Consider the following 14,368-nt stretch of genomic DNA (forward strand, 5'->3'; position numbering starts at 1 on the left):
CAGAAAGCCAGGAAACATTGTTTAGCCAGGGTGGGAATGAGTAAAAGGTGCTCTATTTGCATAGAGAGGAAGAGTGGAAGGTCAGTAAAGATAAAATCCACATACTTTATTGTTTTAGCATGGACTCGCCTTGTTCAGATACAAAATATTAGTTCAAGAATGTTGCCATATGGAGAGACCGATTCGTCAGGTCTTTTTATCCCTAAATGAACAAGGACCAACCAACAGTATGAACAAACTCTTCCGTATCTCAGGACTTCAAGGAACAAATGAGGAGACTGATTATGCTAAGTCAGACCAAAGCACCCCTGCTGGAAGAGGAGACCCAGTCCAAGGGGACAGGCCTACTTTCACCAATTCAACTTCCGGAAAAAATCTTATCATCAGATGCTGAATTTCTTCCAGAAATGAGGCAAATTGGTGACTTACTCACTCAGTCAACTACTCTTGTGAGGCTGTCAATCATTGACTTTTTTTTCTTACTTTTAACCTTTTTAAATGCCAAGCCTAGCACATAAAAGAATGAAATGTCAGTTCCTTCGATATCATGCTGCTTTGACTCTCACAGTCGCTTCACAAGCCCTGGAGCCAAATGAAAGTATGAAGTGTGAAAGGAGATTCCCCTCTTTTCCTCCTTGTCCACTTCTAACTTCACTTTATAGAACTCCATTACAGTAAAACTTCTCATTTTTTCGACATTTAAAGGGGTTGACAATAAGATGGGACTGTAGAAGATTTTAATTGGCTTATCAAAAATTAGAATTTGTTGCATTCCTAGTACAAAGGTAGGGACTTCTAAGCCAGGTCTCAAGACAACATTTCCTTACAGAGGCGCTTATTGTGATAATTTTTCTTTGAAGTACTTAATCTAAAGGGATATTCTATCCCAGGAAAAACCTCCATCTGAGCATGTTTATTTTTTGAAAGGTGGGTGTACAAAAGCTAATTCATCTTCTAAGAAACATATTTTACAAGCAATGCACAATCTAAAATGTTATTAATGAGAGGAAGCAGAATCATGAAACTCTAATGATCATGCAGATCTATAAAATCTCTTATATACTGCTGCAAAAGCAAAAAAAAGTAAAGATTAGAGTTCAGGCTATTATACTGGTCAATAAACATCTGCAATTCCACTCAGAAAAATTTTGAGCTATGAGACCAATGAGCTGAAAATATGTGCATGTGGAAATCAATCCAGAACAAGATCTTCCTATGTCTACATGACTTTTTGATGTTCCCAAGAGGTCACAGCTAACCCACCATTGAAGAGATATGTGCTTGCTCTGTTTTCCTTACAGAAAACAGCAGTCATATAATTATGTTGAGCAACTCTACTCTCTTTCTTGGCTCCTTTAGTGTAAGATAGTTGGCTAGGGTTAAGAATGTAGCCTCCTGTAACCACTAGCCATTTAACTAATGGCTGACATAAATCAGAGCCTCCCAAAGTCACTGCATTTCATGCCAATATATGATCCACCTAGATAAAATGGACAGAAGTTATTTACGTGCACAAAACACCCCAATATACAATGACATGCATGCTAAAAACAACTCTCCTCCCTCTCCCACTCATGAAGGGGAATTGTAATGGTTATAAATAGAGAAAATTTTAAACCTGAGCTAATTTATGTTTTAAAAATTAAAACATTCACAAGTAACACTTTATATTTTGTAACAAATTAGGTGTGATGTACTCTTACAATGGAATATTCCATTGTGTCATGGAAGCATATAATTAATCATTATTTTAATTATATTTTATTGATTATGCTATTTCACTTGTCCCAATTTCTCCCCATTACCCACCTCCACAATCCTGCCCTCCTGCAATCCCCATACCATTGTTAATGTCCATGAGTCATGCATATAAGTTCTTTGGCTACTCCATTTCTTATATTGTACTTTACATCCCCATGACTACTCTTTAACTACCTATTTGTACTTTTTAATCCCCTCCCTTTTTAATCCATTCCCCAAAATACCCCTCCTATCTGGAAACCATAAAAATGCTCTCTATATCCATGATTCTGTCTCTGTTCTTCTTGTTTGCTTAGTTTATTTTTTACATTTAGTTGTTGATAGATATGTGTTTTTTGCCATTTTACAGTTCATAGGTTTGATCTTCTTCCTTTTCTTAAATAAGTCCTTTTCACATTTTATACAGTAATGGTTTGGTGATGATGGACTCCTTTAGTCTTTTGTCTTGGAAGCTCTTTATGTGCTCTTTGATTGTAAATGATAGCTTTGCTGGGTAGCGCAATGTTGGCTGTAGGTCCCTGATTTTCAGGACTTTGAATATTCCTTGCCAATCTGTTCCAGCCTGCAAAGTTTCTTTTGAGATATCAGCTGACAGTCTTATACCCTGTAGATAACTAACTGCATTTCTCTTGCTTCTTTTAAGATGCTCTCTTTATCTTTAACCTTTGGCATTCTAATTATGATGTGTCTTGGAGTGGGCCTCTTTGCATCTATCTTATTTGAGACTCTCTGTGCTTTCTGGACTTGCATATCTATTCCCTTCACCAAATTAGGGAAGTTTTTTCATTATTTTTTCAAATAGATTTTGAATTTCTTGCTTCTTCTCTTTTTCCTTCTAGTACCCCTATGGTGCTTATGTTAGTATGCTTGGAATTGTCCAAAGGCTCCTTACACTACCTTCTTTTTTTGAGGGGGAGGGGTTCTTCTTATTGTTCTGATCGGTTGTTTTTTGGTTCCTTATGTTCTAAATCATTGATTTAATTCTTGGCTTCATCCACTCTACTGTTGATTCCCTGCAAATTGTTCTTTATTTCAATTACTATATCCTTCATTTCTGACTGGATATTTTTTATGCTGTTGAACATCCTTATAACCAGTGCTTTGAATTATACATCTGATTGATTGCTTATATCCATTTTATTTAGTTCTTTTTCTGGGGTTTTGATCTGTTCTTTCATTTGAGCCATGTTGTTTTGCTTCCTAATTTTCCAACCTCCCTGCATGTGTTTCTATGTATTAGGTAGAGCTGCTATGACTCCCTGTCTTGGTAGCATCGCCTAATGTACTAGATGTCCTGTAGGGTCCAATGGCATAGCCTCCACTCTCAACCAAGCTGGGTACTCAAGGTGAACCCTTTTTGTGGGTTTAGTATACACTTCTCTTGTAGTTGAGCCTTGATTATTGTTGTCAAGTCAACGGAAGTGATTTACCCAGGCCAGTCAGCTACAAGTACTAGCTGTGACCACTGACCACCAACCTCTGCCCTCTGTGGAGGATCAGCAGTGCAGGATATGGGTGGTGGTGCTCCAAAGTGGTCTGTAGCTATCCATTGAGTGCACAGGCTCTGGGGTTCCCAGGGTGTTGTAGGCCAAGGTTAGTCACTATCTATGTTCTGCCTGATACCACCCTGTATTAGCTATAAAGTAATCTGCAGTCGGCTGCCACTTGTGCTGGGCTTGGAGCTTCCCAGGCGAAGCCAAGCTGTGAACCCAGGCTGGATGCTTTTAGTGCCAGGCTGGAGGCTACTTACAAAAGGTATGGGGGTTGGAGGTTCATTGAGGCCTGATGTTGCTTATTTGAGAGGATTTAGGGAGATGCAAAGCATGCACCAAGACAAGTCATTTGCATGAAAAGCCATATTAATAGCTTGGGTGAGCTAGTAAGTTGGGTGGGGCTGAGCCTGAAGGAATCACTAGGGTAGGGTGAACAGTGTGAACCAGGGTAACAGAATCTCAGATATGGCACCTACCTGTCAGCTCTGTGGCTCTATGGGAGGGAAGATTCAGAAAAAGAACAATGTCCTCTGCCCACTATTCTGTCTGGGAGAAAGCTCCCCCAGTTCTCACCCTCATGCCAGACACTTCCCTGTATGCTACTGGTGCCTTTCAAGCTGCTGTCCTAGTGCTAGAGCCTAGAGAGAATGAGTCTGAGTAAGTCTCTGTGCAGGCCCTTTAAGAAGAACTGCTGGGGAATTCAGCAGTTTCTTCCAGATTCAATCCCCGCTTGTTTTATAGCCAGAAGTTATGGGGACTTATCTTCCTGGCTCTAGAACCCTGGGCTGGGAAGGCAGATGTAAGGCTAGGGCCCTTTGCTTCTGAGATATCCCTCCCAAATTTTTATCCACCACAAGTGGGTGTGGGAGCCTGTTCCTCATATTCTTGTCTCCACATCTTCACCCCTCCTACTAGTCTGATGGAATTTGGTTTCTTTAATTCTTTAGTTGTCAGACTTCCATTTAACTTGACTTATGGTTCTGAGTGATGGTTGTTCTATAGTTTAGTTATAATTTTGATGTGGTATGCAAGGAGGTGAGCCATGTTTACCTATGCCTCCATCTTGATTGGAAGTCTAATTAATCAGTCTTAATAAATTATTCTGACCCAAAACCAAAATAAAATAAATATATTTCAGCAAAGAAAACTATAGATAATGAATATAGTTTGTGAAAAGGCTATAAATTTACCCAAGGAACTTTCTCTGATTAGTTTACTCTAGGTGGAAAAACTCTACTCAAGCAAAATAATTTTTTGCTAATTTTTTTGTAGTTTTTATCTTGTTTAAGTCATGTCAGCTAAGTCAGGACTATATCTTCCTTTATACCAAGTAAGATGAAAGAGCCCAAGATATACTTCAAGTAGGAATTTAGTAGTGGGAGATAATAGCTAATATTTAAGTGACACTCAATTTATTTCTTTGCTTGGCTTGCAAGACTCCTCAAAACCTGATCCTTATCTTTCTTCCTCCAATCTCATTCCCTGACAACACTTATTCACCCACTTCCCCCCACCAGCAATCTCTTTCCATTGGTGTTATATAATCTTGTTATTCTGAAAACTTCCCTACAGCCAGTCACACACAGCCTATTTAAATCTGGGCTCTACCACTTACTCCCTGTGTAACATGAGGCAAGTTTATCTGTATTCCAGTATTCCCATCTTTATTCCTAAATTGGAAGCAATAACACTCTATTATAGGGTCAATGTAAAAATCAAAAGAAATTGGGCATGCAGAACACTTAGTGAATGCCCACTAAATATTGGTTGTTATTGATAATATTAATTCATCAGCCTTTAACGTTCATTCTAGCCCCAACCCCTTTTATACACTTAGTTCCAACATATCTTTTACATATTTGCTTAAACAAGAAATCTTTCCAGAATAGCCCCTAAGTTAATACTCATCCCATTTGTACTCTCACCTCTTATGAAAAAATTTAACATCACCTGCTATTATTTCTTGAAGACTCTTCCTAGTCTCCCACTAAACTGTAATGTAAGCTCCAGGAAGACAAGTTCTATATGGAGGCTGCCCTCCACTTTATACCCACCCTTTACGAAGCACTTAGTATATATTAGGCCCTCAAAATACATTTGTCAAAATAATGAAAGAATTAATAAATCAGTTAACTGGCAAGGGAAAATTACTTCTGCTCAAATTTAGATTTTATTTTTAATATATTTATGGTTTCTTTTATAACATGTTTAATTATCTAACCATTGGCATCACTTCTCTTCCACCTCCCAAATCCCCATTGCTGCTGAAAGAGAGAATTAGAGCAGCTGTTTAACTAGAAACAAGTTGAAAATTTATTTAAAATGAAACTATTAGAATTATAAGCCCTTCCTTGAACTTTTTCCTTTGTAAACCTCAGCAGACAAGGCTGAGCCCCCGAATCTGAACCACATGCTCTTTAGCTTTCTGCTCTAACCAACTTGCCCTTTGCTTTACCAAAGTATATTTAGTTAGTTTTACTTAAAAAAAGAGAAAAATTAACATATACCCAAAGTATTATAAGACATATATAACATTAAATTTTTATTTAAATTTATTTTATTATATTTAATCTTAAAGGCTAAGTAGCTGAAATATCATTTCTACTAAATTGTCTTTCTCATGCTAACACTAAATATGAGATTTAACATTTTATAAAATTCTACATTATCAATTCACATTACAAAATATGAAAGCATTTTCATCAGGATTAAGTTAATTTATGGAAGTTCTGACTCCACATTATAAATTGTTGTTTATAATTATCTAGTTTTTAAAAACCCATAAATTATGTCTGAAATGCTTTCCTGTTCATTGTAGGAAGTTCACATAAATACATAGTAAGCAATTGTAGGCATAATATTCACAATCGTATTGATGAATAATGAACAATAATATTCATTAAATCCTAGGGATTCATGTCTTTATTCAGCCAATATTTGTTAAACACCTGTTAGTTGTCAGACACTTGCCAAGCAATAAGTGTATGATGGTGAATGTGCAGACACGGGCCTGGCCTCTTGGAACAGAATGCAGGCATTGAGGAAATGAACCCCAAATAATTATATAACTACATATTATAATAATATCTATAATGACACCAAGAGAGTTTATAACAGAGGAAGCTTAATTTAGACTAGAGTGTTATGCACCAAGGATGTAATATTTAAAATTAAACTAAAAAAGAATTCTAGTTCTACACAAACTGATACCAAAAATACAGGGGTAACCACTACATAAATCATTCAATAAGGCCAACATTACCATGATACCCCAACAAAGACAAATATATTACAGGAAAGAGGAAATAAAACTCCAGAAATATCCCTCATGAAGCAGAATCAAAAATTTCAGGAAAATATTAGCAAATTGAATCCAAGAGTATAAAAACAATAACACATAATAAGAAAATGGAGGGCTGGTTTAACATTCTAAAATCAATAGATGTAATACACCATATCAACAGATAAAGCAGAAAACTATATAACCATCTCAAAGATACAGAAAATGTACCTGACACAATTTAACATCCATTCATGATGAAACCTCTTAGCAAAAAGGGAATAATAAAGAATTTCCTTACTGTGATGGAAAGCGTCACTACACTATCTACAGTCAACCTCAAGTTACAAAGGAAAGATTCCATGCTTTCTCCCTAAAACTGGGAACCAGGCAAGGATGACCTCCCTCACCACTCACATTCAACATCACACTTGAGGTTCTTTTCAGAGCAGTAAAGGAACTAAATATAAACACATACAGATTAGAATGAATGGAATAAAACCATCTTTTCTAGTAGACAGCTGATTTTCTGTAGAAAAAAATCCCAAAGAATTTATTTGAAAGTTAGTAAAACTAATAAGTGAATTTAGCAAGAATGAAGGAAACAGGTCAAGTTCTTGTATATTATATTTCTACAAAGTATTTCTGTACTTCTATTTTATTTCTATATGCTAGCAATGGATAATTTGAAATGGAAATTTTGAAATAGCATCAAAAACTAAATATTTATATTTATTTTTAAGTATATTTTATTGACTATACTATTACAGTTGTCCCAGTATTTTCTCCCCTTTATCCCCCTTCACCCTGCACCACCCTTCCCACCAGCATTCCACCCCCCTTAGTTCATGTCCGTGGGTCATACGTATAAGTTCTTTGGCTTCTCCATTTCCCATACTATTCTTAATCTCCCCCTGTCTATTTTGTACCTACCAATTATGCTTCTTATTCCCTGTATTTTTTCCTCCCATTCTCCCACTCCTCTATCCTCCTGATAACCCTCCATGTGATCTCTTGTCTCAGACACCAGCCCACAGTGTCCACTGCATTATGGATGAGATATGAGATAAATTCACATGGAACCGAGTTCTGTGGAGGAAAAGGGATGACATGGCTACCCTTTCAAGGGGAGGGTGCCTCAGAGCAGCCTGGCCACTCTCTCAAAAGGAAAGAGCCCCGATCCTTGCCTTGACAAGTTTTTATTGGCTTTTAATTTGCACAGGAATACAGGTTAAGTTCATTAATCATTGTCAGGCAGTAGGATCAAATGTTAATAGCATATAAAGAACTATTAGGGCTCATTCTGAGTCAGGGTCTGTTAGCTAAAGGGCTACAAAACTTTGGGAAACAAACTCATTTTCTGCTAGGGCCTTTATCATTTAATTAACAGCATTCTTAGCAAAGCAGGTTTCACAGGAGTTTATGTATTCTATCTCAGGCCTGATCACCCAGGGAGCCTGCCCTTTCCAGCACAGGGCTGCACCACCCTCTGTCATTGTTTCAGGCTTAAGTCAGGCAATGGAAGCAAAGCAGCCAAGAAATTAGGAGACTTCTGGCAGACAGAATGAGGACTCAGGCTTTGTCAAAGCTGAGGGGTGAGGGTCCATCACCCCCTTTCTCCATAGCCTCCCAAATCCTTCCCTGGGGCCTCCATGTGATCATGCCTATCTCAAGTCATTCCCCCTTGGGGAATCTTACCCATCATGGGCTAACTGATCAAGCTTTAGGGACCAGCTATGGAAAAAGTAGCAGAAGCAGCGATCCTTCCAGGGAGATAAGCTTTGTCTCAGTGGCTTATGGTCAGAAGGTTGCTCACTCAGCCTTAGCCATGGGGTGCTTACGGCTCCTGAAACCAGGCAGGGCAGCTCCCAACATCTCCCCCTTTTTTTGTTTTTTAAAATTAATTGTAGTTGTTAAGTGTGTGAAACCTACTATTTGCTGTTTTTGAACTTCCATATACATCATAAAGCACAAATGAAGATTAAGACAAGGGGGAGCCCAAGGGCTGCCAAGACCCAAACTCCTAAATTCAGTCCATAGAAAAGTGTTACAAATGCAAGGGAATAACAAGAGTAACAGGTCTGGTTACATTTCAGTCTTTGGGAGAATTAGCACAGACTTCAGGAAGTACAAATCACAAAGCAGCCTAGGTATAATGCAGGCCTGATTTTCCACGGGAAAACTTCTTTATGGGTTTGGTCCTGCATGCTGACTTACCCCCCCACTGGTTTTCCATGTGGGAGCTGGGCCACATTTCCTCATCTGGCAAAGTGGTTCCCTACAATCTCTATTTTTGTGATTCTGTTCCTGTTCTGGTTGTTTGCTTAGTTTACTTTTATTTTTGTTTTATAGGTTCGGTTATTGATAGTTGTGAGTATGTTGTCATTTTACTGTTCATAGTTTTGGTCTTCTTCTTTTTCTTAGACAAGTCCCTTTACCATTTCATATAATGAGGGCTTGGTGATGGTGAACTCCTTTAACTTGATCTTATCTGGGAAGCACTTTATCTGCCCTCCCATTCTAAATGACAGCATTGCTGGATAATCTTGGAGGTAGGTCCTTGCCTTTCATGATTTCACATACTTCTTTCCAGCCCCTTCTTACCTGTAAGGTTTCTTTTAAGAAATCAGCTGATAGTATTATGGGAATTCCTTTGTAGGTAACTTCTTCCTTTTCTCTTGCTGCTTCTAAGATTCTCTCCTTATCTTTAATCTTGAGTACTGTAATCATGATTTGCCTTTGGGTGTGCTTCCTTGGGTCCAGCTTCTTTGGGACTCTCTGAGCTTCCTGGACTTCCTAGAAGTCTATTTCCTTCACCAGATTGGGGAAGTTTTCCTTCATTATTTTTTCAAATAAGTTTTCAATTGAAAACTTACAAGTTTGCTCTTCCTCATCTCCTTCTGGCAACCCTATGATTCAGATGTTGGAACATTTAAAGTTGCCCCAGGAGTCCCTAAGCTTCTCCTCATTTTTTGAATTCTTATTTCCTCATTCTGTTCCAGTTGAATATTTATTTCTTCCTTCTGCTCCAAACCATTGTTTGAATCCTGGTTTCCTTTCCTTCACTGTTGGTTCCCTGTATAGTTTCTTTATTTTACTTTGCATAGCCTTCAACTCTTCCTTTATTTTGCATTTGTACTCAGTCATTTTTGTGAGCATCCTGATTACCAGTGTTTTGAACTCTGAATCTGACAGGTTGGATATCTCCTTGTTACTTAGTTCTTTTTCTGGAGCTTTGATCTGTTCTTTCATTTGGGCCATATTTCTTTGTCTCGGTGCACCTGTTATGTTATAAGGGGCAGAGCCTTAGGTATTCGCCAGGGCAGGGTAATCCACTTTGCTGAGATGTGGGGTTCTATGTTGGGGAGGAGTCTGGGAGGGAACAATGCCACTTGCTCAGCTCTTGGCCAGCTTTCAGTCACTTCCCGCAATACCTACAAGCAAATTAGGCCCTTCTTGTGCTGATTCCTAGGTGAGTGGGCTTGAGTACCTTCTAGGACCCTGCGGGTCTCTTCAACAAACTCCCCTGTGCAACCCCCACAGATTTTTACAGCCAGAAATGTTGACCTTTTAGTTTCCCACATTGGAATACTGGGTTGTGTGACCTGTCTCACTCCCCAGTTGCTCCTCCCAGCTTATCCACACATGAATGTGGAACCACCCAGTCTACTAGCCATTGCCTCATCTGCACAGTCTGCAGCCTTGCCATGCATCCTCTCCACCCCAGCTGCTTGTCTCTGTCCCTCCTACCAATCTGGATGAATATTTCTTCTTGAACTCCTTGGTTGTCAGAGTTCCATGCAGTTTGATTTTCTGGCAGTTCTGGGTTTTTTTTATTTTTAAATTTGTTGTTTTCTTTCTTTTGGTTGTGTGAGGAAGCAAAGCATATCTATCTATGCCTCTATCTTGGCTGGAAGCCAAAATACTTATATTTAAATCTAATAAAATATATGCAGTTTCTTTATGTTGAAAAATACAAACCTCTAATGAAAGAAATCAAGAAGACCTGAATAAAAAGGGTTTATATCATATTCATTGCTGGAAAACAGATGAAATTAATTTTAGTAATATATTTTATTTAACCCAATATATCAAATTTTACTCTCCCAATATGTAACCAACAAAATAATTATTAATGAGATATTTTACATTCTTTATATTCAATTTAATATTTGAAATCTGGCATGTATTTTATAAAATCTCTCTTTGGACTAGTAACATTTTAAAGTGCTCAATAGCACAGTGTGTAGTGGCTGTGAAATTGGGCAGAGCAGATGAAGAACTTTCCCAAAATTGCACTTGCACCTGTGCTCTCCCCTGTACTCAACAGTAAAATCCACAAAACATTTGATGTACAGAATTGCATTCAATTGAATATTCTACTGCGAGTTATTCAAAAGTCACAATTTTGTGGTAGTTAAAAAGGAGGAAATGTGATTTTACTATTTGAACACTGAAATCAAGTTACAGGCAACATATAAGTTTGATATTAAAAGACATTGTTCTCTGCTCTGATGCAGATTCTCTTCTTAATAGAAATCCAAGTGTCTTTGGCTTCAGTAAACATCACAACATCCCCAGATAACAAAACATCTGATTGACAATTTTGCATTAGTGTTGAAAACAAAACTGTAAGAGACAAATACACATAGATGTTTCCTCCTCTTCCTCCCTTCTCCTCTCCCTAAAAATAGACAAATAAAATCTTTTAAAAAATAGAATCAGCCCTGGCTGGTGTAGCTCAGTGGATTGAGCATGGGCTGGGAACCAAAGTGTCCCAGGTTCAATTCCCAGCCAGGGTACATTCCTGGGTTGCAGGCCATAACCCCCAGCAACTGCACATTGATGTTTCTCTCCCTCTCTCTCTCTCTCTCTCTCTCTCTCTCTCTCTCTCTCTCTCCTTTCCCTCTCTAAAAATAAATACATAAAATATTTTAAAAAATAGAATCATTATCTTAAAAAAATTTACAGTTACACTTGTTATGTTCCACATACATAACTACCTACAAGGGTCATAGTATCTTTTACATTTATCTAGACATGGCTCCCTGATTTAGAAAATGCAAAAGTATTACTGATTAGTGGATTTTTATAGTAATTGTTTAAATACAGAGCACATTAAAAATACTTTTTAAGAAGTAGTTTATATATAGATTTTTATAAGATTTTATTTATTTATTTTTAGAGAGAGGGGAAAGGAAGAAGAGAGAGAGGGAGAGAAACATCAGTCAGTTGCCTCTTTCATGCCCCCAACCAGGAACCTGGCCCACAACCCAGGCATGTGCCCAGACTGGGAATCGAACTGGTGACCCTTTGGTTTGCAGGCCAGTGCTCAATCCACTGAGCCATACCAGACAGGGCTATATATACAATTCTTTGTAGGCAACTATTTCAATAATGGATAAATTAAAAACAATGTACTATAAATGCTAAAAGTGGAGCTTCCAAGAAAACTGCTTTAAAATGTGTAAATTGAATAAAGGAAAAACTGTAAATGTTTTTAAGAAGTATAACTATAGCCATGTGGGTAGATCAATATAAATAATATCAATCTTAGTTCACATAACAGTTGTTTAATAAAACAACGTTGTGCATTCTTGTTTGCTGTTGAGCTTAATATTTGATATTTATCCTTTATACCACCAAGGAATAGGTAAATATAATGCCATTCTGTCCTCACCATCTTGATTCTCGCATTCCATAAGCCAATGCTCATGTCAAGGATTTTAAATCCTGTGCAATACTAAGGATGTAGGAGTAGAGTAGAGATGAAGACAGTCTCCCTCTAACCATTAGTTGCCCACAAGTCAAATACAACATATTTGTCACCACAGACCTCAGCATCCCAACAGGCCATTTCCAGTTGCTCTCTGTGGTTTTCAGGGCACAGCAGGAATCTTTTCCGCATATGGAAAACCTGTCTACTTCTACTAAAGCATCTTGCTACATAGTAGACAAAGCCAAAAAGCCTAGACTGTGCTTCTCTGAAATCCACAGATAACACTCTCTACCTCCAGCCTGTGTGAATCTCCATTCAGTCTCTCGAAAGGCTTAAGTGTAAACTTCCAGTCAAGATGGCAGCACATGTTAATATGGCTCACCTTCTCGCACAACCACATCAAAATTGCAGCTAAAATATAGAACAACCTTTACTCAGAATCATCAGAAATAGAGTGGGATAGATGTCTGACAACTACAGAATTAAAGAAACCACATCTGTCTAGACTCGTAGGAGGGGTGAAGATGGAAAACAGGCTGGTCCCACATGTATATGTGGTGGATAAAAGGTCAGGAGGGATATCTCAGGAGTGAGGAGTCCTAGACCCACATTGGACCCCCCCATACCAGGGTTCCAATGCCTGGAATATAAGCCCCCACAACTTCTGGCTGCAAAACCTAGCAGGGATTGAGTCAGTGGAAGAGACCTCTGGAGTCCTAAGCAGTTCCCCTTAAAGAACCCACACATGGACTTACTCAGATTCAGTCCCTCTGAGCTCCAGCACTGGGGTATCAGCTTGAAAGGCACCAGTGGCATACAGAGAGGAACTGAATTGTCTGGCATCAAGGCAAGAACTAGGAAACGGCCTTCTCCCAGACAGAAAGGTGGGTCATTGTCCCTTTTCTGAACCCTCCCCTCACAGAACCATAGAGCTGGTTGGCTGGTTCCATATCTGAGACTCCATCAGCCTGGCAAACACCATTTGCCCTGCTTTGAAGATTCCAAGAGACTCCATCCCACCAAACTTATGGGCCCACCAAAGCTGTTTTACTATATGATGGTTGGTCTTGGCTCATACTTCACAACTTCCTAAGTCCTCTCAAACAAGCAACAGTCAGCCTTGGTGAGCCCCCAACCTTCCATACCTCTTGCTAAGGAAACCCAAGTCTGGCACTAGCAGCAAAGAGTCTACATTCACAGCTTGGCTTTTCCTGGGAATCTCCAAGTCCAGCACAAGTAGCAGCCATCTCAGATTGTTTTATAGCTCAGGCAGTGTGATGCAGGGCAAAACCCAGGTTGGGGCTAACCGTGGCCTGCAACACCCCAGAAACCCTAGACCTTGTGCACCCAGTGGACAACTAAAGACCAGATCAGAGTACCACCACCCTGCCTCTGAACAGCTGATCCTCCATAGAAGGCAGAAATTGGCGGTCACTGGTCACAGCTAGTACTTCTAGCTTACTGGCCTGGGTAAATCACTCCCTTGACTTCCCAACAGCAATCAAGGCTTAACTGTAAGAGGAAGGTGTTCTCAGCCCACACAAAGGGAACACCTTGAGTACCCAGCTTACATGATAGGGGAGGCTATGCCATTGGAACCTACAGGACACCTACTACATTAGGCTACACTACCAAGGCAGGGAGTCATAGAAGCTCTACCTAATACATAGAAACATACACAGGGAGGCTGGCAAAAGGAGGAAGCAAAACAACATGGCTCAAATGAAAGAACAGATCAAAACTCCAGAAAAAGAACTAAACAAAATGGAGATAAGCAATCTATCAGATGCAGAATTCAAACCACTGGTTATAAGGATGCTCAAGGAACTGAGTGAAGACCTCAGCAACATAAAGAAGATCTAGTCAGAATCAAAAGACACACTAACTAAAATAAATAACAATTTACAGGCAATCAACAATAGAGTGAATGAAGTCAAGAATCAAATCAATGATTTGGAACATAAGGAACCAAAAAACAACCAATCAGAACAGCAAGAAGAAATAAGAATACCCCAAAATAAAAGGATAGTATAAGGATACTCTTGAAAATGTCAAGCATTCCAACATAAGCATCACAGGGGTGCCAGAAGGAGAAGAGAAGGAGCAAGAAATTGG

This window comes from Phyllostomus discolor, chromosome 1 (genome assembly GCF_004126475.2).
Source record: "Phyllostomus discolor isolate MPI-MPIP mPhyDis1 chromosome 1, mPhyDis1.pri.v3, whole genome shotgun sequence".
Lineage (NCBI taxonomy): Eukaryota > Metazoa > Chordata > Mammalia > Chiroptera > Phyllostomidae > Phyllostomus > Phyllostomus discolor.